Source organism: Gorilla gorilla, chromosome 1 (genome assembly GCF_029281585.2).
Source record: "Gorilla gorilla gorilla isolate KB3781 chromosome 1, NHGRI_mGorGor1-v2.1_pri, whole genome shotgun sequence".
NCBI lineage: Eukaryota > Metazoa > Chordata > Mammalia > Primates > Hominidae > Gorilla > Gorilla gorilla.
In genome coordinates this window covers 32829730-32857556 of record NC_073224.2, presented here as the reverse complement: position 1 = coordinate 32857556, position 27827 = coordinate 32829730, and the positions used below count along the sequence as shown (strand labels likewise).

Below are 27827 nucleotides of genomic sequence, written 5' to 3'. Positions count from 1 at the left end.
GAGCAAGCATCATGTCAAGGCTTTTATGGGACCTGGATCTGTGACTTCAACATAAGAAGAATGTAATAAGCCTTTATTGTTTATGTGATTGGCTTGCCAGATATAATAACATGCTGCTTTTAATCCATGTAATCAAGGAAAGGAACATTAGCTAGAAAATTATAGAGAGTGCTATATATACCCCAGGACCACACCCATGCTGTGTCAGCCCTCCAGACATTCTTTTTCTTTAGCCCATTTATTGCCATTAATGCTCCTCATTTAAAAACAAAAAAAGTGAAATTAACACAAGTGAATGTAAACTTTTAATCTTAACTTCTAATGCAAAGACAACTGGCTACTTGAGAAGAAATATTGTTTAATATGCCCACCCTAGCCAATAATAAATAAATTAGATATTTTTAAAAAGACTGTTGGCGACGTAATGTGTATAAGGCACTGAAATCATAATTGGCACTACCGTTTTGGCCCTGTGACCAGTTTTACATCAGGGACTTATTTTCCAGCTTTTTCCTCTGAGTTGTTGTAATCATTTGCTCTAGTAGAATCTAAATTGAATGGCATGCACAATAAATGTGCTCCCTCCTGGAGCTCACACAGGCATTGTAAAATGCAAAGGAAAACAGTGGGAGGCATTGAAGTGGCTCACACACTGACCTTTTGAAAACCAAATAGGAGAGAAGATCATCTAAAAGCCCAGGTTAGTCCAGAATCCCACACACATGACTCCAGACTGCCCACCCCCAACCCAACCAAGCATTCGTCTTCACATGTCACAAAGAGACAGACCCAAAGACCATAAAGTCAGCCTAGATTCATAGGCATAAAGCCATCATGAGAGGACGAAGTCTACTTGGGAAAATCTATGAAGTTATTTTGCCCAAGTTGGTAAACATTCTTCATGTTTGGCTTTGCAATGTAAATCTAGATTAAATATAAAGGGATAACTAACCAAATATTTTTCTAGCTGTTTATGAAGTATTTTACAGACAAAAAAATATATTTTCAAATGACCAGAAACTCTATCATATATACCCAGAACAAAGAGATAATATACTTAAATTCCTCTGTCCACCCAATTGGTGGTCTGAAAATTTAATTTTTCTTTCTTTCTCTGATACCATTGCCAGTAGTAAATATTCAGCTGTTAGAACAGAGTGGACTCTTTGGTTAGTACTGTGTGATACAGACCTGAATATAGGATTACTCTGGAAAGACTTTGACACTGGAGATAGGTATAGCAGTGATTTTTTAAAAAATAAAAATTGGATTAGTTTATCAGGATTGAGGAGAGAAAATGGCAGATAGGAGACAGGACTAATGGGCAGCTCCCAGTTGGACAGACAGGACAGCATGTGAAAACTCACACTATGAACTTTTGCTCTGAGAACCGCCACAGGAACATGCCAGGAAGACTGAAAGAGTTCACAGATCCTGCGGAAGAAGTGGCTGGCCACTGCAAACTCCATGAGATAGCCAAAAAACTGTGAGTTCCCAAAGTATGAAAGGGGAAAATATGCCTCTGAACACACATCTCACTGGGGAATCTGAAAATCCAGGTCATGAGAAAAAGATTTAACCTTACGTAGAACTGAAACAAATTTAGGGAGCTGAGCAAAATATTAAAGCAGAAGAAGCAGCAGGAAGAGCCCTGTAGGCACTCCCAGGTCCCAGCTCAAGCCCAGGGAAGCCATCCCTGACTCTATCTCACAGGGGTCCTTGGAGAAGGTAGCCATCAGAAGTAGGGAGGGATCACAGGGTGAAAGAAGCTTCCCACTGAACTTCGTAATAATTTAGTTCAAGCATGAATTTTCTTGAGCAGAATCTGGGGGGCAAACAGGAATTGCTAGAGATACCAGCACAGGAGCAGTGGCCATCAGTATCGGAAGGTGGAGAGGCATGAGACCTAAAAGCCATGCTTGCTTTCTCAGTGGCAGGCTTGTAACCTGGGGCAAGATCTGAGCCCTGCATGCAGGCTGCCTGGATATGAACTTGGCACTATTGGTGGGGCACAGCAGAAGTGAGACTGGCCTCACCAGCTGTGTGGGAGCTGGGTAACACCTATAACTGCTAGGTTTCCCCCACTTCCCTGGTGACATATACAATGAAGCAGAAGCAGCCATAATCCCCCTTGAAACATAACTCCATTGGCCTGATAACCACCTCCCCGTCCCCCACAGTGGACGTAGCAAGCCCGACCCAAGGAGAGTCTGACCTGCATGGTTTTCCTCTACCTGCCTGGTAGCCAAACACAAAACACATAAATTCTTGGGAGCTTTATGGCCCTGCCCATTACCTGAGAAACTTATCCTGTCCAACTTAGGGCAAGCTTATATCCCCCTTCTACTGCCACAGCTGGTGCTCTCTTGAAAGTGCCACCTCCTGGCTAGAGGCCAACCAACTCAAACCATTACAGCAATTCATGACAGAATAATCCTGCTCCAAGGAAAGACAAAACAACAGCTAATTCCTCTGCCTGCAACATCCTGGCTAACCAGAGGTCCTGACTCTGTCCATGTGACAACTTCACTGCTAGAATAACTATCATTTGAGAAAACCAAAACGCTAAACATAACTACAACCAAGGACTCTCACAGAGTCTACTTCCCTCCTCTGCCACCTCCACCAAAGCAGGTGCTGGTATCCACAGCTGGGAGACCTGAAGATGAATCACATCACAGGACTCTTTGCAGACATTTCCTAGTATCAGCTCAGAGCCTGGTAGCCCCACTGGGTGGCTAGACCCAGAAAAGCAATAATAATCGCAGCAGTTTGGATCTCAGGAAGCCCCATCCCTAGGGAAAGTGGGAGAGCACTACATCAAGGGATCACCCTATTGGACAAAAGAATCAGAACAGCAGCACTTGAGTTCCAGACTTTTCCTCTGAAATAGTGTACCCAAATCAGAAGGAACCAGAAAAGTAATTCTGGTAATATGATGAAACAAGGTTTTATAACACCCCCAAAAGATTAATGGATCCAAACCAAGAAGAAATCTCTGAATTCTCAGGTAAAGAATTCAGAAGGTTGATTATTAAACTACTCAAAGAGATAGCAGAGAAAGATGAAAACCAAATTAAATAAATGTAAAAAATAATACAGGATATAGATGAATTATTTCCAGAAAAATAGATATCATAAAGAAAAAACAATCACAACTTCTGGAAATGAAAGACACATTTAGAGAAATACAAAATACACCGGAAAGTTTCAACAATAGACTAGAACAAGTAGAAGAAAGAACTTCAAAGCTCAAAAACAAGGCTTTTGAATTAACCCAATCAGACAAAGACAAATAAGAAAGAACAGAAAAATATAAACAAAGTCTCTGAGAAATTTGGGATTATGTTAAACGACTAAACCTAAGAATAATTAGTGTTCTTGAGAAAGAAGAGAAATCTAAAAGTTTGGAAAACTTATTCAAGGGAATAATCAAGCAAACCTTCCCCGGCCTTGCCAAAGATCCAGAACCCCAAATACAAGGCGCTCAAAGAGCAACTGGGAAATTCATTGCAAAAAGATTATCACCTAGGCACATAATCATCAGGTTACATAAGGCCTCAAGATGAAGTGAGGCAAAGGCATCAGTTAACCTGTAACGAAAAATGTATCAGATTAACAGCAGATTTCTCAGCAGAAGTCCTATAAGCCAGAAGGGATTGAGGATCTATCTTCAGCCTCCTCAAACAAAATAACTATCAGCCAAGATTTTTGTATCCAGCTAAACTAAGTTCCATAAACGAAGGAGAGATAAAGTATTTTTCAGACAAACAAATGCTGAGAGAATTTGCCACTACCAAGCCAGCACTACAAGAAAGGTTAAAAGGAGTGCTACCACCACCTCTGCCTTTTTCTTCATGAGTTAGTATTTAGTATTACATATCAGTAATATCCTAGCTCATTCTCGCTGGATCAGCTCCAGGAAATGAAGACAACTGACTATAATATTCCTTGAATTGTTGTTCCTATCCTGGAGCCCTAGCTAGTAACATAACCCCAAACCTTCCCAACTGATAACGAATCTTGAGCAGACAATCACCACCAGGTGGTGAAGAATCATACACAGGATGATGAGAGATTTAGATTTTAAAGTTGGACACCTGAACTGCTTAGATGTACAAGTTCATCCAGGTCATTTCAATAACCATATAAAAATGTAATTGAATAAATTTGAACTTTTCTTATCATTTTATGGTGAGGTTTAATGATAGCTTATTTTTTCTCTTTCTTTTCTAAAAAGATATTTAAGGCGATGCCTTTTCCTCTGAATACAGTCACTACTGAGTCTTTCGGATCTGATATAAAGTATTATCTTTTTCATTGCTTTTGATATGGTTTATATGTCATTTTGATATTTTCTTTGTGACCCAAGGATTATTGAAAGGCATGTTTTAAAATTTCCAAGTATAAATGGCTTGAAATCTCAAGTATTTTAAAAAGAAGAGAATCACATTTTAATTATTTTTTAATGACTAGGATAAAAAATTTGGCCTATAGAACCTAATTTCTAAAAACTATTAAAGGTTTCTTAGTCTTCAAGAACTTGAATGGCTTTCTGCAAATATTCCATGGAAATACAGAGAAAGGCATTCTCTATTTGAGATTATAAGACTTTTTTTTATCTATGTATATGTGTGTATTTATGCATGTGTCTGTATATATGTATATATGTGTGTATAATGCCACCTATATTATATATATATAATTTATAAATTTTATATACATATAAAATTTAATATATATATAATGAAGTTCTTTATTGTATTATTCTACCCCTCTGAATCAATATTCAATATTTTTTGGAGCCTACTAAGTATCTCCAGTTCTGAGAAGATATATTTTATCAAGTATTTCTTGTAATTCAAATCACTTTTCTTTAGTTATTTCACTGCCATTTGTTTGATGTGTTGAAGTTATGACTGCTATTTTATGCTTTATTATTTCCTTCTTTATTCTAATTAGTTCTTTTAACCATTCCACTGTATCTAATATTTATACTGGAACTCTTTGTTTCTCTTCATATTTGCCTTTTATCTCTTTGACCCTTCCGTTAATACAATTTTTTCCTCATTCAGTTTTAATTATATGACTTCTAACAGATTTTTTTTCTTTAATACCAATCTTAATGTCTCTGATTTTAATGGGAATATTCAAACCACTCACATTCAGTGTAATGATTGATATAAATGAGGTTTATTACTTCCATCTTAACCTTTAAACTTTATTTTGATATTTCCTCTTCATTTTTCTTCTTTTAAAAATTCTGCTGTTTTGTAAAATTATCTTTTGGATTTGTACTAATTTACCCTTGTCTTGCAATTTGAACAAATTCATTCATTTCATAAATTTGCAGAACACTTCCTGAGTTTTAATGAGAATAAACTTCAAATTGTTAATATTCTTCAAAAGTTATGAGTGTTGGTTTAATTACTCAAACTTCTTTTAGTCATATTCATTAATTTCCACATATTTCAATTTTTAAATAAAATGCATTTATCCATATCAGCTACTTTGTTTACTTGAGTCATCTCATGAATTTTTCTTTTTTTCTTAATTTATTTATATATTTTTTTATTTCAATAGTTTTCGGGGAACACATGGCATTTGGTTAAGGTTCTTTAGTGATGATTTCTGAAATTTTGTTGTGCCCAACACCTGACCAGTGTACCCTATACCCAGGGTATGGTCTTTTATCTCTCACTTCTCTCCAACCCTTCCCCCGGTGTCTCCAAAGTTCATTATATCATTCTTATGCCTTTGTGTCCTTGTAGCTTAGCTCCCACTTATAAGTGAGAACATACGATGTTTGATTTTTCCATTCCTGAGTTAATTCACTTAGAATAATGGTCTCCAACTCCATCCAGTTTGTGTAAATGCCATTATCTCATTCCTTTATATGGTTGGGTAGTATTCCATGGTATGTATATATATATATATATATATATACACCACGTTTTCTTTATCCACTCATTGGTTGATGGGCATTTAGGCTGATTCTACATTTTTGCAACTGTGAATTGTGCTATAACAAACATTTGTGTCCAAGTGTCTTTGTTACATAACGGCTTCTTTTCCTCAAGGTAGATACTTAGTAGGATTGCTGTATCAAATAGTAATTCTACTTTTACTTTCTTAAGGAATCTCCATATTGTTTTCCATAGTGGTTGTACTAGTTTACATTTCCACCAGCAGTGTAAAAGTGTTCCCTTTTCACCACATCCACACCAACACCTATTTTTTTTTATTTTTTAATTATGGCCATTTTTGCAGGAGTAAGGTGGCATTGCATTGTTGTTTTTATTCACATTTCCCTGATAATTAGTGATGTTAAGCATATTTTCATATGTTTTTTAGCCATTTGTATATCTTTTGAGAATCGTTTGTTCATGTCCTTAGCCCAATTTTTGATAGGATTATTTGTTTTTTTCTTGCAGATCAGAAATCCTTGTAGATTCTGAATATTAGTCCTTTGTTGGATACATAGTTTATGAATATTTTCTCCCACTCTGTGGGTTATCTGTTTACTTTGTTGACTATTCCTTTTGCTGTGCAGAAGCTTTTTAGTTTAATTAAGGCCCATCTATTTATTGTTGTTTTTGTTGCATTTGCTTTTGGGTTCTTGGCATTCCCAAAAGAAAGGAGTAATATAGTAAAGATGGCACAAATAGAAAACAAATAGGAAGATGGCTGATTTATACCCAAATATATTAGTAATGACATAATGTAAATGGACTAAAAACTGTATAAAGATAAAAACTGTCGAGATTCAACAATTTTTGAATTGTTGAAATTTAACAATATGCCTACAAAAGACATACCTTACGTTTAAGAGCATAGTATAGTTGAAAGCAAAAAGGTAGAGGAAAATATGCTATTTGTTGCAGGAAGTCAGGGACCCCGAACGGAGGGACCGGCTGGAGCCATGGCAGAAGAACATAAATTGTGAAGATTTCATGGACATTTATCACTTCCCTAACAATACTCTTATAATTTCTTATGCCTTATAATTTCTTAGGTGTAAGAAATTACTTTAATCTCTTAATCCTGTTATCTTTGTAAGCTGAGGATGTACATGACCTCAGGACCCTGTGATGATTGCATTAACTGTACAAATTGATTGTAAAACATGTGTGTTTGAACAATATGAAATCTGATTGTAAAACATGAGTGTTTGAACAATATGAAATCAGTGCACCTTGACAACGAACAGAATAACAGCAATTTTAGGGAACAAGGGAAGACAACCATAAGGTCTGACTGCCTGCAGCGTTGAGCAGAATACAGCCATATTTTTCTTCTTGCAGAGAGCCTATAAACAGACGTGTAAGTATGAGAGATATCACTGAATTCTTTTCCCAGCAAGTAATATTAATAATTAACACCCTGGGGAAGGAATGCATTCCTGGGACAAGGTCTATAAATGGCCACTCTGGGAGTGTCTGTCTGTCTTATGTGGATGAGATAAAGACTGAAATATGCCCTGGTCTCCTGCAGTACCCTCAGACTCACTAGGGTGGGGAAAAACCCCACCCTCGTGAAATTGAGGTCAGACCAGTTCTCTGCTCTCGAACCCTGTTTTCTGTTGTTTAAGATGTTTATCAAGACAATATGTGCACAACTGAACATAGACCCTCATCAGTAATTCTAATTTTGCTCTTTGCCTTGTGATCTTTGATTTGCCCTTTGCCTCGCGATCTTTATTGGCCTCAGAAGCATGTGATCTTTGTTACCTACTCCCAGTTCATACAGTCCCTCCCCTTTTAAAACCCCTAATAAAAACTTGCTGGTTTTGCAGCTCAGGTGGGCATCACAGACCTACCAATATGTGATGTCACCCCCGGTGGCCCAGCTGTAAAATTCCTCTCTTTGTACTCTTTCTCTTTATTTCTCAGACCGGCTGACACTTAGGGAAAATAGAAAGAACCTACATTAAAACACTGGGGGCTGGTTCCCCCAATACTATTCAAACAGTAACCAAAAAAAAAAAACAAAACAAAACTGGTATGGATGTTTTAAAATCAACCAAAGTAGATTTTATAGCAATTAACATATATTTCATAATGCTAAAAAGGTAATGAATCAGGAATGCTATATACAATAATTCTAGACATATATACAGCTATTAACATAGCCTCAATGTGTGTGAAACCAAACTCCAAAATATGTTAAAAATAGACAAATTAACAATCATAGCAGAGACTTTAACACAATTTTTTACAAATGATAAAGTAGAACAAGCAGATCTAAAACATAAGGATACAGAACATCTGAAAAAGACAATTAAGAAACATGATCCAATTGGCATAGTAGGATAATAACCAAATACATATTTGCTTTAAGTGCACTAAAATTTACAATATACTAGGTCATAAGGCAAGCTTCAATGAGTTTTAAAAGCTTAAAATCATGGAGTGTATTATTTGACCACAGTGAAATTAAGGTGAAAAGCAATAACCACAAAAAAAGATAGCCAGAAAATTCCCAAAAGGTTGGAAAATAAGTAGTATACTTCTTGATAACTTATGGATCAAGAATAGCCACAGTGGAAAATCAAAAATAATTTGAAGTAAAATATGACAACTTGGAGAATGCAGCTAAAGCCATGTGTAGAAGGAATCCTTTATCTTACAAACATATATTGAAAAGAAGGGTTTAAATTCAATGACTGAATATCCGTCTAAACAAATCAGCAAATTCAACATAAATAAAGAAGGGATGGAAAATAATAAAGGTTAGAGCAACAGTTAATAAAATATAAAAACTAAAGTGCAATCAAAGGATTAAGAAAGCCAAAAGTTTGTTCTTTCAAAAGGAAAAGTAGCAGCACTAGTAAGACTAATGAAAGAAAGAAAGAGAGAGAGAGAAAGGAAGAAAGGAGAAAGGAAGGGAGAAAGAAAAGAGAGAAGCAAAGCTCAAATTAGCCTTCTGGAAAAAGGGATCATTATTACATTTTGTAAAGATATTCAAAATATAATAAGAGAAAATTATAAATAATTACACTCCATTAAATCTGAAAATTTAGGTAAAATGTACACATTTCTTGAAAACCACACATTCCTGGCACTAATTCAAGAATAAATAGAAAATTAAAATAGTCCTTTACCTGTTAAGAATTGAATCAGTTATCCAATAACCTCCGCAAAAAGACAACTCTAAGCCCAGATGATTTCACTTGTGAATTCCCCCAAATATGTTATTATAAAAACTCTTCTATAGTAGAGGAAAAAAGAATCTTTCCCTAACTCACTTTATGATGCAGTTAAACTTTGATAGAAAAACCTGATGAGAATATTACAAAAAAGAAAATTATAGTCAAATGTATCTTATAAAATAGATGAAAAAATTCCTAAACAAAATATTAACCAAGCAAATCTAGTAATGCATAAAAGAAATTGTATATGGTGGTAAAATGGCTTTAAAATTAAAACTCAATCAATGTAACATCACACTAAAAGAAAAAAGAGCAAAATCATGGATATTTTTGTCTGTTATCTTTATAGATATAGAAAAATATTTTGATAAAATTTAACATTTATTCATGATAAATACTCAGATTCTAGGAATGAAAGGAAACTTTCTTAATCTGATAAAGGGTATCTACAACATACTTACAACATATTTAATGGTGATTTATTAAAAGATTTCGTCTTGATGTTAGGAATGGAGACAGGCTTGTCTACTCTTGTCACTCCTGTGCAACATTGCACAAGAGGCCCATTTAGAACAAGGCAAGAAAAAGAAATCAAAGGCATAGGAATTGGAGAGGAAGAAATAAAATTGCAATTTGGGGAGACAAAATGATTTTAAACATAGAAAACCCAAATGATTTATAACCAAACTACTAGAATTAATAAGTGAATTTAGCAAGTTTGCTGCATATTAGACCAATAAAAACATTATATTTGTATATACTTGCAACAAATAAATAGAAAATTGAATTTTAAAAATACATTTACAGGAGCATAAAGAACAGCAGACATTTCTGAATTAATATAATGAAAGATGTACAAGATCTCTACATTCAAAATTAAAACAACTAAAAAATCAAAAACATTATTGAGAGAAATTAAAGTAGTTCTAAATAAATGGTGTATATATACCATATTAATAAAAAATAAAAGTTATTATAATAATGTCAATTCTCCCCAAATTCATCCATAATTTTAATACAATTTCAATCAAAATGTCAACATACATGCTGATTCCAATATTTATATAGAAATTTAAAGAGCCTATAAAAGTCAAGGCTTTCTTTAGGAAGAAATAATTAATAGCAGAATAAACCAAGCTGAGGAAAAGAACTCAGAATGTGAAGTCTGGTTCTCTGAAATAAGACAGTCAGACAAAAATAAATAAAAAAGAATGAAAAGTAAGGAACAAAACGTTCGAGAACTATGGGATTATGTAAAGAGACCAAATCTACAAATCATTGGCATCCCTTAAAGGGAGGGCAGAGAAAGCAAACAACTTGGAAAATATATTTCATGATATCATCTATGAAAACTTCTCCAACCTTGCTAGAGAGGCCAAAAGTCAAATTCAGTTAATACAGAGAACTGCAAGATTCTACACAAGAAGATCATCCCCAAAACACGTAATTGAGCTTTCTCCAAGGTTGAAATGAAAGAATGTTAAAGGCAGCTAGACAGAAAGGGCAGGTTACCTACAAAGGGGACCCCATTAGGCTAACAGTGGACTGCTCAACTGAAATTCTACAGGCTGGAAGAAATTGGGGGCCTATGTTCAAAACTCTTAAAGAAAAAAATCTTCAACAAAGAATGTCATATCCAGTTAAACTAAGCTTCCTCAGTGAAAGGAAAATAAGATCCTTTCCAGATAAGCAAATGTTGAGGGAATTCATTACCACCAGACTTGCCTTAAAGAGATCTTGAAAGGAGCCTAAATATGGACAGAAAAGACCACTACCAGCTAATACAAAAACACACTTAAACCCACAGACCAGTGTCACTGTAAAGCAACCACACAAACAAGTTAACATAATAACCAGCTAACAGCACAATGACAGAATCAAATTCATACATTCAGTACTAAACCTTGAATGCAAAGGGAATAAATGCCCCAAATAAAAGGCACAGAGTGACAAGCTGGATAAAAAAGCAAGACCCATTGGTATGCCATCTTCAAGAGATCCGTCTCAAACGTAATGACACTCATAAGCTTAAAATAAAGGGATAGAGGAAAACCTACCAAGCAAATGTAAAACAGAAAAAAGCAGGGGTTGCGATCTTAATTTCAGACAAAACAGAGTTCAAAGCCACAAAGATCAAAAAAGACAAAGAAGGGCATTACATGATGGTAAAGGGTTCAATTCAGCAAGAAGAGTCAACTATCCTAAATTTATATATGCACCCAACATAGGAGCACCCAGATTCATAAAGCAAGTTCTTAGAGACCTACAAAGCAACATAAACAACCACACAACAATAGTGGGAGACTTCAACACTCCACTGACAGTATTAGACAAATCACTGAGGCAGAAAATTAACAAAAATATTCAGGACCTAAACTCAACACTGGACCAAATGGATCTGATAGACCTTCATAGAACTCTCCACCCAAAAACAACAGAATATACATTCTTCTCATTGCCACACGGCACATACTCTAAAACGAACCACATAATTAGACATAAAACAATCCTCAGCAAATGTAAAAGAACTGAAATCTACTAAACACACTCTTGGACCACAGCTCAGTAAAAATAGAAGTAAAGACTATGAAAATCACTAAAAAACAAGCAATTATATGGAAACTAAACAGCATGCTCTGGAATGACTTTTAGGTAAATAATGAAATTGAGGCAGAAATCAAGAAGTTCTTTGAAAATAATAAGAACCAAGATACAACATACCAGAATCTCTGGAACACAACTAAGGCAGTGTTAAGAGGGAAATTCATAGCACTTAATGCCTACATCAAAAAGTTAGAAAGATCTCAATTAACAACCTAACTGCACAACTGAAAGAATTAGAGAAGAACAAATCAACCCCTAAGCTAGCAGAGGAGAAAAATACAAAATTAGAGTTGAACTGAAGGAAATCAAGACACAAAAAGTTATTAAAAAGATCAATAAATCCAGGAGTTGTTTTCTTGAAAAAAAATAATAAAATAGGCCACTAGCTAGACTATTAAAAAAGATAATAGAGGAACTCCAAATAAATACAATTAGAAATGACAAAGGGGAACATTACTACTGTCCCCACAGAAATAAATACAACCATCAGAAACTACTACAAACACCTCTATGCACACAAACTAGAAAACCTAGACGAGGTGGATAAAATCATGGTCACATACATTCTCTCAAGACTGAGCCAGGAAGAAGAAATTTATGCCCTGAAAAGACCAATAAGAAACTCTGAAATTGAATCAGTAATAAATAGCCTACAAACCAAACGAAGCCTGGGACCTGATGGATTCACAACCAGATTGTACCAGATGTACAAAGATGAGCTGGTACCCTTCCTACAGAAACCGTTCCAAAAAACTGGAAAGGAGGGACTCCTCCTCAACTCATTCTGTGAGGCCAGCATTATCTTGATACCAAAACCTGGTAGAGACACAACAACAAAAGAAAACTTCAGGCTAATATCCTTGATGAACAATGATGCAAAAATCCTCAACAAAATTATTGTAAACTGAATCTAGCAGCACATCAAAAAGTAATCCACCATCATCAGGTAGGCTTCATCCCTGAGATGGAAGGTTGATTTAACATACACAAATCAATAAATGTGATTCATCACATAAACAGAAGTAAAGACAAAAACCACATGCTTATCTCAATAGATACAGAAAAAGGCTTTTGCTAAAATATAACACAACCTTTCATGTTATAAACTCTCAATAAACTAGGTATTGAAGGAACATACCTCAAAATAATAAGAGCCATCTATGACAAACCTATAGCCAAGATTATACTGAATGGGCAAAAGCCGGAAGTCTTCATCTTGAAAACTGGGACAAGACAAGGATGCCCTGTCCTACGACTTCTATTCAACATAGTATTGGAAGTCCCAGCTAGACCAATCAGGGAAGAGAAAGAAATAAAGGGCATCCAAATAGGAAGAGAGGAAGTCAAACTATCTCTGCAGATGATATGACTCTATATCTGGAAGATCCCATAGTCTCAGCCCAAAAGCTCCTCCAGATGATGAGCAATTTCAGCAACGCCTCAGGATACAAAATCAATATGCAAAAATCAGTAGCATTCCTATACACCAACAACAGCCAAACCAACAGCCAAATCAGAAAGGCAATCCCATTCACAAATGCCACAAAAGAGAGTAAAATATCTAGGAATACACATGAAGTGAAAGATCTCTACAATGAGAATTACAAAACACTGCTCAAAGAAATCAGAAAAGACACAAAGAAATGGAAAAACAGCTCATGCTCATGGATAGGAAAAATCAATATCACTAAAATGACTATACTGCCCAAAGCAATTTATAGATTCAATGCTATTCCTATCAAACTATCAGCTACATTCTTTACAGAACTAGAAAAAGCTATTTTAATATTCATATGGAACCAAAAAGGAGCCTGAATAGACAACACAATCCTAAGCCAAAAGAATAAAGCTGGAGGCATCACATTATGCAACTTCCAACTATACTACAAGGATACAGTAATCAAAACACTATGGTACTGATACAAAAAGAGGCACACAGGCCAATGAAATAGAATAGAGAGCCCCGAAATAAGGCTGCACATTTACAACCATCTGATCTTTGACAAAGCTGACGAAAAAAAAATCAGTGGGGAAAAGACTCACTATTTAATAAATGGTGCTAGGATAACTGGCTAGCCATATGCAGAAAATTGAAGCTGGACCCTTTCCTTATGCCACATGCAAAATCAACTCAAGATGGATCAAAGACTTAAATGTAAAACCCCAAATTATAAAAACCCTGGAAGACAACCTAGGCAATACATAGGAACAGGCAAATATTTAATGACAAAAACACAGAAAGCAATTGCAATGAAAACAAAAATTGACAAATGGGAACTAATTAAACTGAAGAGCTTCCACACAGCAAAAAACAAACAGAAAAACAAACCATCAATAAACAGAAAACCTACAGAATGGGAGAACAAATTGCACTATGCACCTGACAAAGGTCTAACACCCAGCATTTATAAGGAACTTAAACAAATTTATGAGAAAAACAACCCCATTAAAAAGTGGGCAAAGGACATAAACAGCCATGCAGCCAACAAGCATGTGAAAAAAAATTCACTATCTCTGATCATTAGAGAAATGAAAATCAAAGCCATAATGAGATACTATCTCACACCAGTCAGAATGGCTATTATTGGAAAGCCAAAAAACAACAGATGCTGGCAAGATTGCAGAGAAAAGGCAACACTTATACACTGTTGGTGGGAGTGTAAATTCGTTCAACCATTGTGGAAAGCAGTATGGCGATTCCTCAAAAAAGCTAAAAGCAGAACTAACATTTTACCCAGCAATCCCATTATTGGGTATATATCCAGAGGAATATAAATCATTGTATCATAAAGACACATGCACGTGAATGTTCATTGCAGCACTATTCACAATAGTAAAGACGTGAAATCAACCTAAACGCCCATCAATGACAGATTGGATAAAGAAAATGTGGTATGTATACACCATGGAATACTATGCAGCCATAAAAAGAATGAGATCATGTCTTTTGCAGGGACATGGATAAAGCCAGAGAAGAATATCCTTAGCAAACTAACACATGAAGAAAATAATGTCTGATGAAATAATATGTACAATAAACCCCCATGACACATGTTTACCTATGTAACAAACCTTCACATGTACCCTCAAACCTAAAATAAAAGTTAAAATAAAAATGAAATACAATGTCAAGACTTATGCCACAAGGCCTCAAGACTTATTATAAAATGATACTAATTAATGCTTTGAGCCATCGCTTCAAGAATAGGCCAAAAGAACAGAGGGAACAGAAACAAACACAGATATGTGGTCACAAGATTACAACAAGGGTAACAGGGCAGTGTGGTAGGGAAAGGGTAATCATTTCAGTAAATGGTTCTATGTAAGTTGAATATCCATACAGAAAAAAGTGAATCTTGATTCCTTCTATACCATATACAAAAATCAAATTATATAGAATATAGATCTAAAGAGTAATATACTTAAGCTTTTAAACACAGAAGAATAACTTTGTGACTTTGGTGTAGACAAAAATATTTCCTTAACACAACTGGTGCTACTCAAAAGATGCTAAACATAAACAAGAAAATTAATAAATTGGCTTAAATTAAAATTAGTAGTTTCTTAATTTATCAAGACACCACAAAGAGAGTGAAAAAGCAAAGAATGGGAGACTATATGTCACCAGTTTGTGCAACAATAAACTCAGATTATGATCTTTAAAATTCTTACAATTAAACAAACAAAAAGCAAATGGGAAATGGACAAAAGATATGAGCAGACACTTTAGAAAAGTAAATATCCCAATGTCTATCAACACGCAAATAAGTGTTCAGTTTCACTAGTTATGAGCCAAATGTTAATTAAAGCACAGTGCATACCACTAAAGCAAAACAACAAGTGCTAAAATGAGAAAAGATAGAAATTACCAAGGGTGGGCAACAATATGAAGCAACTAGTACTTTCATGCACTTTTGTATGATTTTCATGAGAGTGTAAATTGATAGAATTCACTTTGAAAAATAATTTGATATTTTATTGTATAGCCAAACATTAGCATCACCTATGATCCAGCATTTTCACTCCTTGATATTTTTGCACATCAAGAGACATGCATAAGAATATTCATGTCAGTGGTGCTCATAAGAACAACACACACACACACACACAAATCCCTAACAACTCAAATGTCCATCAATAGCAGAATGGAGAAATGGTGGCATTTTAACACTATGGAATATTACACAGGAGTGAATTACATTCAGTATTATGAATGAACCTTTAAACATAATGTTGAGTGATGAAAGACGGCCATTAACAAGATGATCCCATTTATACGAAGGCCAAATACCAGAGAAAATAAGCCACATACTGTGTGCGTCTGTGTATAGTTTATTTTTTTAAAGGGAAAGAATGATAGAAGGCCGGGAGACTTGTGATAGTGGAGGGAAAAGGAATGAAATAGGTGAGAAGCCTGAGAGTATATGTAAGTCACTGATGACCATCTAGTTCTTTAGCTAGGTGATGGTTTCATTGTGAGATATCCACATAATGAAATATGCAACCATTAATATGAATATGTGTGTGTGTGTGCAAGCCCACACACACCAGAGAGAAAAAGAGAGAGAGAAAGTGAATAATGGTCCCAATATATTATTTGAATACAACCACTATCTTGGACAATTTGTGAAGGGGTACATGTTTTTTTAAAGACATATACATATTTCTGTGTGTTTGTGAATTTGTGTGTGTAAGGAGAAACCAGTGTATGCCAAAGCGCTTGTTTCTAGATTATAGGATTTATTTTCTTTGCATTTATCTGTGGTGTCTAAAGGTTTTATAGTGAACATATAATATTTTAAAGAAGTATGCTAATTTTAGGTGTCTAATTCATCATCACAATACTCTTCAATGTTGAGTAAGCTATTTATTTTTACTATAGCCTTCACGCCCTGAAGCAACCACAAAATAGAAAATTTTACATCGAATGCAGTCTCTGTGCAAATAAGCCAGTCCCCACAATGGCTGAAATAATCGTTACCAACAATCTGAAGTTATTAGTGCCATAATGACACAGTCTTGACAACTTTCATAATTAAATTTTCAACAGCTTTAATTCCTGGCATGCTATATAATTTGGTAACTTCTTTTCTGGAAATAAAGGAGAAATCAAAAATCAGATAGGAGAGGAGAGAACCTTCACCCTTCTGATAATATATGTCTCAAATTTAAAGAAAATAAAGGCACTTAGGTCAGCATCTAAACCTGAAGCTCTATGCTAATTTCTATTTTAAAATCTGCCACTCTCATCTCACAAAGAGCCAGGTGTGGCAAACATCCTCTTGCATAAGTCTGTAAAGCAAACCTCATCACCAAGAGTGTCAGAGCCCAGAGATTTATTATAAAGTGATATATTTTCAAAGAGCAGCACAAAGAGTCTTTTAACACTGAATTTGTCAGGACCTCGTCGACATCAAACAGATGCTTTTCACTTGGAGCATTTGACTCTTAAAACTTCAATGTTTCATATGTTAAGTGATTGGAAACTTGGGAACCATGAAGTAATACTTTTCTCTGATTTGGAAAATTTGACTCTTTAACAATGAAACTTTAGATGCATATTAAGAAATACTTTGAGAAGTGGTATAGTGTTTTCTTAATAGAGAGACTATCATTTGGTTCAGTAATATTACTTTTTCAAGGATTAAAAAAATCCCTAAAGTTGATTTCATGTTTTCATGGGTTTTTTTTAACTCTCTCTACCCTTTTCCCCTGTACTCACCTACATTTCTCATTGATTTCTTCTAAAAATCAACTAAGCACCATGTGCGTGAGGCTTTAATAAAAAAAAGTCTAACATGGGTCGTTTGATTTTTGCCTTAAGAAAGAACTCATATGCCAGAAGCCAACTGCTATCATGTCATATTCTTGAATAAACATGGTGCCTCTCCTAAGCTGAAGCTGTTGTTTATTATTTTGCATACATTTTAACCCACATAGTCATATTGAGCTTTCGTGGTTACCAATCACATTATAAACCACAGAAAGCATGCAAAGTTGGAGAAGCAGAGCCTAGTTCTGGTTAATAGTCCTACTCAGCCTTTGGTCCAGCTAACTCTAACTACATCTTGAGCTGGATCATAAGGGAAAGAGCTATTGCTTTTGGATTTAAGAAGTATGCAGTGCCCAGCGTTCCTAATGAACAGGAGAAACAGCTGGGCCACCCAACATGCTCTTAAACCTGTACCATAAATAACGAAGCACAAACTAGAACTTTCTCAAGTAAAGAAACTTATGAATTTCACTTGACAGATGTTTCTTTATAAGATTTTTGCATTGCACTTTTTAATTTAACAAACAAAACAAAATTTCTTTACTTTGGATTCTATTACTCATTCGTCAGAGTGTAAGTCTGGAGTAAAAGGAATGAACATTTATTGACTATAATGTACTAGAAAATGCAACACATTATCATGAAAATTTGATTTTGCTTAAGAAGTAGTTATAATTGCTAACAAAGAATAATCTTTTGCTTAGTATCTACTGCACCAGATGTGATATTAGGCACATAATTACATGTCTATTTTAATACTCAAAATAGCCTTGCCAGAGAGATATTATCCTCACTTTTCAAATCAGAAAACAGATACAGGGAAGAAGGTGTATGTGCCCACAGTCACATCATAATGGGCCAGCAGTTTAACTTAGGTGTTTTTCAATTTAAGGTTCCGGCCTTCCCATTACATGTTTCTTTATTTTATAGAAAGTGTAAGTTAGGCCGGGCACAGTGGCTCAGGCCTGAAATCTTAGCATTTTGGGAGGCCAGTGCAGAAGGATCATTTGAGCCCAGGAATTTGAGACCAGCCTGGGCAATATGGTGAAACTCCATCACTACAAAAAATACAACAATTAGCTGGGCATGGTGGCATGTGCTGTAGCCCCAGCTACTCAGGAGGCTGAGGTGGGAGGATCACTTGAACACTGGAGATCAAGGCTGCAGTGAGCCATAATCGTGCCACTGCACTTGAGCCTGGGCAACAGGGTGAGACCCTGTCTCCAAAAGAAAAACAATGTAAATTAAGGTTGTCTACTTGTAAACGGAGCATTTGCTTGTCATAAAGGGAGAGAGTTCTGGTGTCGGCCACTCCAGGTTAGGGTGAGAATGCAGGAGGCATAAGAAGGAATCAGTAAATAATATCTTTTTTCCTCTCCTCTCATGTCCAGATACATTTGAGAAATCAGACCTAGATAAAGATAGAAATGTCAGCTTTAGTACTAATAAAGCCGATTGGATAACATGACTTTAGATATGTTAATGAAGTCTAAGTCTAGACCTTGGGCCAGCTTGCCTACAGGATCTCATTAGAGGATCCTGCAGTATCACTAGAGAATAAGATTTCTGCCTCTTATTGATCTGGGGCTTGCTGCCTTTTAGTGAGTCAGTTTCTACTCAGTTGAGAAATACGGACCACGGATGGCATCTGCCAATCAGATAACTACATTCTCCTTCATGGGGCAAGGAGAAGATGGGGCACAAAACCAGGATTGCTATGTGAACAGAAGTTTTGCAGAAAATCAGAAAACAAAAGGGAAAAGAGGTTCACTCATAATATTCTTTAGCATTTTAATTTGTTAACCATTAAACCTAACATGAACCAAAGATATGGCTAACTCCCCACATCCCCCGACACACAGAGGATATTCCCTCATGATGGTCCATCTCCTAACTTCATGAAGTCTTAGTCTCTCTGTTGTTTATCAACTCGAGTCCACAGTGTGCAGCTTAGATTTTGTCAACAGAAGCCACTGAAATGGGTCGAATTTTATATTAATCAAATTAACTCCAGGCCTAAGTTCATTATAGGATGAAATTATCTCCTTACTCTTATTTCCTACTTCAAATTCTGTTGAGGAATATAATTCAATATAGCTTACCAGAGATAAAGCATAAAATAACATGATACAATATAGATCCTTCTTTCATACATTCTCTAGTTGTACACTATACAGATCTTCCGCTTACACAGGTCCACTTCAAATTTGATTATAAAGTCTTTTTATTATCAAATCTGCAGGATATGATTAAAGTAAAACTTTTCTTGCTCTCATATAAGTTAAAATGCAGTTAAATGTAAGTTCACAATCATTTAAATCTGAAACTCATTCTTCCAATTTATCATTCTTATTTCAATGCCTGTGTTGAGTTGGGAGTTGCTAAGGGATTCCTTAGCAATCACAGCAGAGAATGGATGAGGTTCCCTTAGGACTCCAGACATAGGGCAGACTAAAACATCTCGAGGTACTCATCTTCCCTGACTAGCCTGTTTAAGCAATTCTAAGTTGCAACTTGATTTCCCCTTTTTACCCTGTAATTCTGAAATTGTAATGTGATATGGTAAATGAGCTCCCTCTAAGGATCTGAACTGTAGAAGGAAGGAAGGAAGGAAGGGATGGAAGAGGGAGGGAGGGAAGGAGGGAGGCAGGAAGCAAAAGAAGAAAAAAGAGAACAGAAGAAAGGAAGGGAAAGAAAGAGAAAGAAGAAAGAGGAAGGAAGGCAGGAAAGGAGAAAGAAAAGGAAAGAGAAGGAAAAAAGAAAAAGAGGGAGGCAGGAAGGAAAGAAAGAATAAAGAAGCAAGGAAAAAAGGAAAGAAGGAAAGAAGGAAGAGAAAGGAAGAAATTTATGGCAAGTGTTTTTTGTTTTTTTTTTTTTTTTGCAGTGGCATGATCTCATCTCACTGCAACCTTCACCTACTGAGTTCAAGCGATTCTCCTGCCTCAGCCTCCCAAGTAGCTGGGATTACAGGCATGCACCACGATGTCTGGCTAACTTTTTATATTTTTAGTAGCGATGGGGTCTCACCATGTTGGCCAGTCTGGTCTCCGACTCCTGACCTCAGGTGATCTGCCTACTTCGGCTTCCCAAAGTGCTGGGATTACGGATGTAAGCCACTGTGCCCAGCCACAAGTGGTCTTTTATAACATATATTGTGGTTTCTACCATGAAGCCTGGTTTGGAATTGTAGGAACAATGAAATCTGACTTTTAGGAACATTTTTCCTAATCCCCAAGTGTGCATCAGCTGGAGAATTCCCTTCCATACAGTCCTCACTGAGAAAGCTGATGATGCTTCCGACACCTGTCTCCTATTAGAGGCAATCCCCCTGCCATGTGCTCTACCAGGCAGTATCCCTCCTCCACTGTGGAATTTTCCAGGTCTTAAATAACTTGCACTATCTCAATCATGAGTGTTACACAATTCTACCCAAGAGGCATTCTCCTATCAGACCAACATCCAGACCTACTCTATAAACCACTGCCCTACCTGGCTTTCCTTCAGTATTTTCACTTCCCTGTGCCTTTCTTTATATTTCTTATTGGGCATGTTTTTTCAAGGCATAGGCAATAACTGCATCCCTCACTTACTATAACTATGTCATCGTGAAGGTCACTTAATAATCCTCAGTCTTTGAGCATTGGTTTTCCAATTGCATTTATGGACTCTACCAGAAACTTTTAAAAGGCTCATATCGATAGTTTTCTGATTATGGTCCCTCTGAGGGGATTCTTTTTAGGCTTCTCTCCGAGATCTTGCCTGCTTTCCTCTTGTACATTTCTGTGAGTTTTGGTCATTTTGTTGGATTTGTTAGTAACTTAAAAAAGCCCTCCCCTACCTCCCTACCTCCCAAATCCTTTTTTTTTTTTTTTTTTTTTTTTGAGATGGAGTTTTGCTCTCGTCGCCCAGGCTGGAGTGCAGTGGTGCGATCTAGGCTCTCTGTAACCTCTGCCTCCCGGGTTCAAGCGATTCTCCTGTCTCAGCCTCCCAAGTAGCTGGGATTACAGGCACCCACCACCGCGTCCAGCTAATTTTTTGTATTTTTAGTAGAGACTGGGTTTTCATGTTGGCCAGGCTGGTCTTGAACTCCTGACCTCAGGTGATCCACCCACCTCGGCCTCCCAAAGTGCAGGGATTACAGGCATGAGCCACTGCGCCGGGACCTTTTTTAAATTTTTTTTTAAAACAGCTATGTGTAGCTGGGCACACCTCCTTTTCCCTTTCCAAAACTCTAGCGTATCCTCTCAGATCTCCTTTTCTCCATCATGCTCGCCTAACCTGCCTACAACCTCAACAATTTTCCTAAGGAAATATTTCTTCCTCCAGCTTAATAAACCTGCTCTTCCTTTATTTTGTTTTTATTCTTACTGCCTCTTTGCTCCTTTCTAATAGTAAGGCCAAAGCATAGGACTCAAAGCTTCTAATCCTTCCTTCATTTTTTGATTAAAATTGATTTCTGGAGACAGTGTTCTTCTAGACATAGGCCTTCTTAATTGTCCTCTTTGTCTTTGGACTTGTGAAAATTCAATTGTTTTTAGTTTCTATTTCTTCAATTCCAAAATATATTTCCATTAAAAATTATGCATAAACAAAATTGATCACCATTCTGTTGGTAAAGCCACTGTGTTGTAAATCTCTCTGAAATCCGCAGCCGTGATCAGAACTTACTAGATTCATAAATGTAGAGTGACCTAGAGACACATGTTTGGGGAGTAAAAACCTGTGGCCAAACTACATGAATCCAAGAGGCTGGCACTCCCTTCCAGCCATTCTTTCCCCTGTTTTGGATTGCAGTTATAAGAAAAGCTAAAATGTGGAATAGCTGATCTAGCACAACGTGCGGATGCCTGGTTTGACACACACCGGTGCTCCTTAGCCCACATAGGACTGAAATGCTTTTACAGTTTAAACTCCAGTCTGCAGGCCTGACTCAGAAACACTGTAAATGCAGCCAAAAATTGTTATGCCAAATTCTTAATTTCCACTGTTATTTGCCCATCTCCAAATATCTTATAAATATCATCTGAGATTTTAGTTATAAAACTATATTAATTTTTTACAACTATATTTATATATATTAATTATATATAAAATTTTTTCAACTATTTTCTTTAGTAATTCTTATAGCAAGATTCATTGTGAGTCAATTTTGTGGCTACTACATACTCCCAACCAATGCACAATGATGGAACAGGGACATAATAAGCCATAATTAAAGTTTCCATTTAGAAAAATAAAGTGTGAGAGGCACAAAGCAGTTACTATTCCACAGCAGTGATGGAATCCAGCAAGGCAGGCATTGTAAAGGTCTCTACTGCAGGCACGTAGAAGTGCTCTGAATAGGCCCTGCTTCTGTCTCTGGAAGGGACTACTTTGTCCATCATTCTCCATGACCCCTGGCCTGTTCTCTGCTAGGTTCTTCCTGGTCTCCTTGGACTGTTTGGAGGTGGACATGGGGTAGTATGCCAACTTTGTAATAACAGAAGGTTGGAGACCAGTGGTTGGTTTAAGTCCATCTTCATGGTTTCTCTGGCAATATAAATTACTTCAAAACCTTAGTAGGCTTCTGATCTATTTGCTTCCAGTCAGTTGAATAGTCAATAGTACTGGTCAATAACCCCACTCCAAATCCCTCTCAGGACATAGTTCTTAGCCTGATATATTTTGCTTTCTCACTTTGATGCCTTACCCTCTCAACTTAATAGCATCTATTTTAAAACTACCTTTAACCAAAGGTTAAAAAAACATATTTTAAATTTTATCATAGATTGATCTCCTAAGAAAAAATAGACTGTTTTCTGTTTACTGGCCACAGAAAGCCAGTAACAACTCAAATTAGTTTTAAATCCATCCTATTTAATCAATGACAACTTTGCATCTGTAATCACACTTTAAAAGCCAGCTGGTCAACACCACCTTCACTCCAGTTAACATCCCTCTGAAAGACAGCCAGTTGACAACAGTCTTCCTCACTTCCTAGCTAAAAATCAATCTCCAAACTCTGTTTCTGAAAATCTGCCAAGTCCTTAACTCCATGGTTTCCCAAACTCTCTATATAGATTTTCTATCTCACAAGCACAGATCTCCCTTTCGTAGTAAGTAATAATTTCAGATTTTTATTTTAGGAAGTTTATTTTAGAAAGTGAGTAGTGGTCTCTTCCATTGACAGCTCTCAGTTACTTTATTAAACTGAGAAATTGTACTGGGTCAATGTGGCTCAGAAGTCTTAACTCTCATTCTTTGATGTCTAGATATAATTAGAATTTACAACCCAAGAAGGTAAGGATTTCTAGCTATCCAGCTTGCTTTGTTTCTGGAAAGCTCATGCCCAAATTCTAGGTCAATGCTGTATTATTCAGGCTTTTATTTTACCATTAACTCCACCTAATGTAAGTTTTCTTGTATATGTTAGGAAAATTAAAACTAGCTATTATAAACAAACTTCTCGCAGTGTCAATAGATAATATAATAAAATTGTATTTCTTGCTCACGTCATAGTCTTATGTAGGTTGGATGGCTTCTCCTTGTGTGGTTCTACTCCAAGTAGTAAGATCCAAGATGCTTCTATTTAGTGGCATCACCATCATGGATATCTTTTCTTCTGGCCATGTCAACAGTGGAAATATCATGAAAAATCCATATATATATATATATATAGAGAGAGAGAGAGAGAGAGATTATATATATTTATTTATATATATAATATAGATAGCTATATATAGATATATATATAGATATTTTGAGATAGGCTGGAGTGCAGTGGCATGATCATAGTTCACTGCAGCCTTGAACCCCTGGGCTCAAGTGATCTTCCTGCCTAAGCGTCCCTGAATAGCTGGACTATAGATGTAGGCCACTGCGCCCAGGTGACATTTTAAGGATCAGGCCTAGAAGTGGTGGACATCATTTGTACCCACGTTCCACTGGGAAAGAGTCCAATGTAGTCTTCCGTGTGCACAGGAAGAGAGAATGGAATTGGAAAATTTAGGCAGTCTCTTACACAAAAGACCACCCAATTTTCTTAGTTCTTGGAACTCAACTATAGTGTACTGTCCGTACATAATAAATATTACTTGAACTAATTGAAAACAATTTTATTGAAAAAGAATGAAACATGAGAATTTAGTGCTAAAGTATTCATTTTGGGGAATTTGGCTTTTATAATTTAAAATCATAGGGAGCAAAAAGTTATTTCCTTATTTTCTTCTTGATATTATAGTTCTGCTTAAATTTTAACAATATTTTCAAATAACCATAAATGGGAAGGGAAATTAGCCTATATACAAATAAACTTAAGGATCTGTACATGTTCCAGTTTAAGCGTGTGGACCATAGTTTTGTCATTATGCAATGGAATTTTATTTCAATGCATTTTGTAGAAAATCTTCCAAAATTATATAAAACCCTAGGTCTGTCACTTTGTCATGTCAGTTTCATTTTAAAGCTATACCACTGAGAATTCTAAAGATTTTTCCATGCTTGTTTAAAAGTATGTATTTTCAATATGCAGGTATTTATAAGTTATATTTCTCTAGGCCATTTCCATGACATACTTCACTAATTTACTTACATTGCCATTCTTAGGTCCAGGAGAACGTACAAGGGCACACGTGATTTCAAAGTCTTCCAGTAGCCACTCTTTCCCAGCTGGGCTATGAAAACCACACAGACATACAACTGTAGTGTAATATGCTATGAAATCAACTTTATATTTTTCCATGTGTCTTAGAACCAGGACCTCAACATTTCAGACTGCATCATATTGTCTTTTCCATTGGATTCATTGTTTGACAAGGTTTAATGATAGTAGAAATACTGTGACCTTTTCTTCACCCTAGGTAAAAACATTGCATCTCAGTGAATCTTTGGCAAATCCGTTGATTACCATCTGATGAGCAGGGAAAAGTCTAGTGATCACATAAAAATGAGCAACTGAACAGATTCAGTAATAATTATTGGATTAAATGTCTGTAAGGAAAATGCTGTAATTTAACTTTATTCCAGGCCTAAATATGGAGAGTTAAAATATTGTGATGTATTCTAGCAGCATACTTGAAGATCTGCCAAGATTGCCATTATAATCCTTACTTGTCAGGAGTTTATATTGTCACATTTAGTTGACTATAAATTGGAATATAATACCTAAATCTCACTTTGAGCTTTAGATCTAATTATGTTTAAACTATTATATGTGCTGACACAAGAAAACACACACACACATTGCAAATCACAAACATACTTCTATAAACAAAAATTTTTCTCTATATCCCGATAGTGCTTCTTCCATAAAGAAAATTTCATTGTCATCTTGACCAACTCTCTGAGGTATCTTCATATTTCTGGTCTTCCCTTCTACTTCTGGAATGCTACCTACTCATCCATTTACTAACTTATTAATTCAGCAAACATAAACTTAGTACCTACTGTGTACCAGGAACTGTGCTGGATTCTGGAAATGCACTAAGGGCTAGCAGGTTGCCGAGGCAGCACAGTAGTAACTGCACATCTGGGCTTTGTTCAGATAGCGTATGTTCAAATCCCAGCTCTCTCATTTATTTTATAATTTCCTAATTTGTAAACTGGAAATAATAATATATTTCCTGGCACAGTGCCTGACACAAAGTAAATCCTGAATGAATGTTAGCTATTATCATCTGATAGTCTCCCTGGCTATCAGAAAGGAGAGGGATAGGAGGGGGGTTATGACAGAGAAATAGAAAATAATTAAAGTAATTATCTTGATGCACAAATTTCCTGGGACAAACCCTCATCAGCACATAATCCACACATCTTTGAACACCTTCTCAAGGTCAGTCATTCTATACTGAAGATATATTTGCCATATTTTTAAAATAGTATCTTCTCTGATTACGTTTTAGGTGAATTCATATAGTAAATGCCCAAAACATATTTATCTGAACAACAGTAATGAGATCATATGTTCATCTTCACAGTCCAATTATCTTGTTTTATTTTTAAAATGGTTAATGACAATTTTAAATAAGTTGAGGTTTATATTGTTGTTTACCTGTGCTGGTATGGGTAAAGTAAGGGCCTATTTTATTTTATTATTTTCTATTTGATTTTCTCTGATGATCTCAACATTGTAGAGCAGAGAGTATGTACAAAGTCTGCAATGGTTCCAGACCTGGCCCCAGAAGCTTTGTTTAAAGGCTTTATATCTGGATTATTAGCTATCAATTTGCTTATAGAAGCAAGTTTTCCTCAACATGGTGTATGAAGTTCTAGAAAACATATCTCAGGCAAATGAAATAGTACTCTGAAGAAAGGATTATTCCAAAGGGGTCATCACAGAAACATTAAAAGTTTAGGCCGGACGCAGTGGCTCACGCCTGTAATCCCAGCACTTTGGGAGGCCAAGACGAGCAGATCACGAGGTCAGGAGATAGAGACCATTCTGGCTAACACGGTGAAACCCCGTCTCTACTAAAAATACAAAAAAAAAAAAAAAAAAAATTAGCCGGGCGCGGTGGCGGGTGCCTGTAGTCCCAGCTACTCGGGAGGCTGAGGCAGGAGAATGGTGTGAACCCGGGAGGTGGAGGTTGCAGAGAACCGAGATCGCGCCACTGCACTCCAGCCGGGGCGATCCAGCCTAGGCGACAGAGCGAGACTCTGTCTAAAAAAAAAAAAAAAAAAAAAAGTTTAGATCCACCAAGCTTTCAGAAATCATCTTGCTTGCACTGCTCAGTTGGAACTTGAGGAAACTAAGGCTGAGACATATTCAGTGATTTGCTAAAAGCCATGCAATAATGGCAAAGTCTAAAAGCCAGGTGCATAGATGTCCCATTCATTTATTTTTCCTTCATTCATGACTTCAGTCATTCAATAAGCATATATTAGGCAACTTGTCTAGGCCAGGGATTGTGCTAGATGCTGGGGATAAAGTTACCAGTGAGACAGTCCTGCCCTAATGGAGCATAAATTGCTGAGGTGACCGTGGGACAAGTGAAGAGAATATTAATAAAGAATTATAATGTAGGTGCCATAAATCAGGAAGCATAAGGTGCTATGATAAAACCCAGGGGAGCCTATCTCAGTCTTGGTGTTCCCAGAAAGCTTCCTGGAGGAAGAGAAGTCTAAGTTGAAATTTGAAAAAAACAAAACAAAACAACAACAACAAACCGACAAAAACTAGACAAAAGGAGAAAAGAAGAAAAGTAGAAAGTTCTTTATCAAAGTAGACCGAGCAACAAGATAACAAATATAACTCTATACAAAATGGAGTCACCATTACTGCTCTGAGATGGTGTCATATGTTGTAATTACTAATACCACCTA

At 36.2% G+C, this 27827-nt stretch overlaps 1 protein-coding gene across 9 annotated transcripts in view; it reads right to left on the bottom strand.

Annotated features, from left to right (window-relative positions):
- Positions 1-27827, bottom strand: part of LYPLAL1 (lysophospholipase like 1) — a 152687-nt gene that overhangs the window by 61684 nt on the left and 63176 nt on the right. For 5 of the 9 annotated variants that reach the window (XR_008677433.2, XR_008677434.2, XR_008677436.2 and 2 more), the window contains exons 7-8: positions 25099-25362; positions 24020-24129 (exon numbers count right to left, since the gene is read on the bottom strand). The gene's annotated coding sequence lies outside the window, so the exon portion shown is untranslated. Of the gene's footprint in view, positions 1-18113; positions 18940-24019; positions 24130-25098; positions 25363-27827 lie in introns of those variants that run through there. The other 4 variants (XR_010134455.1, XR_008677439.2, XR_010134454.1 and 1 more) reach the window with 2 other exon arrangements.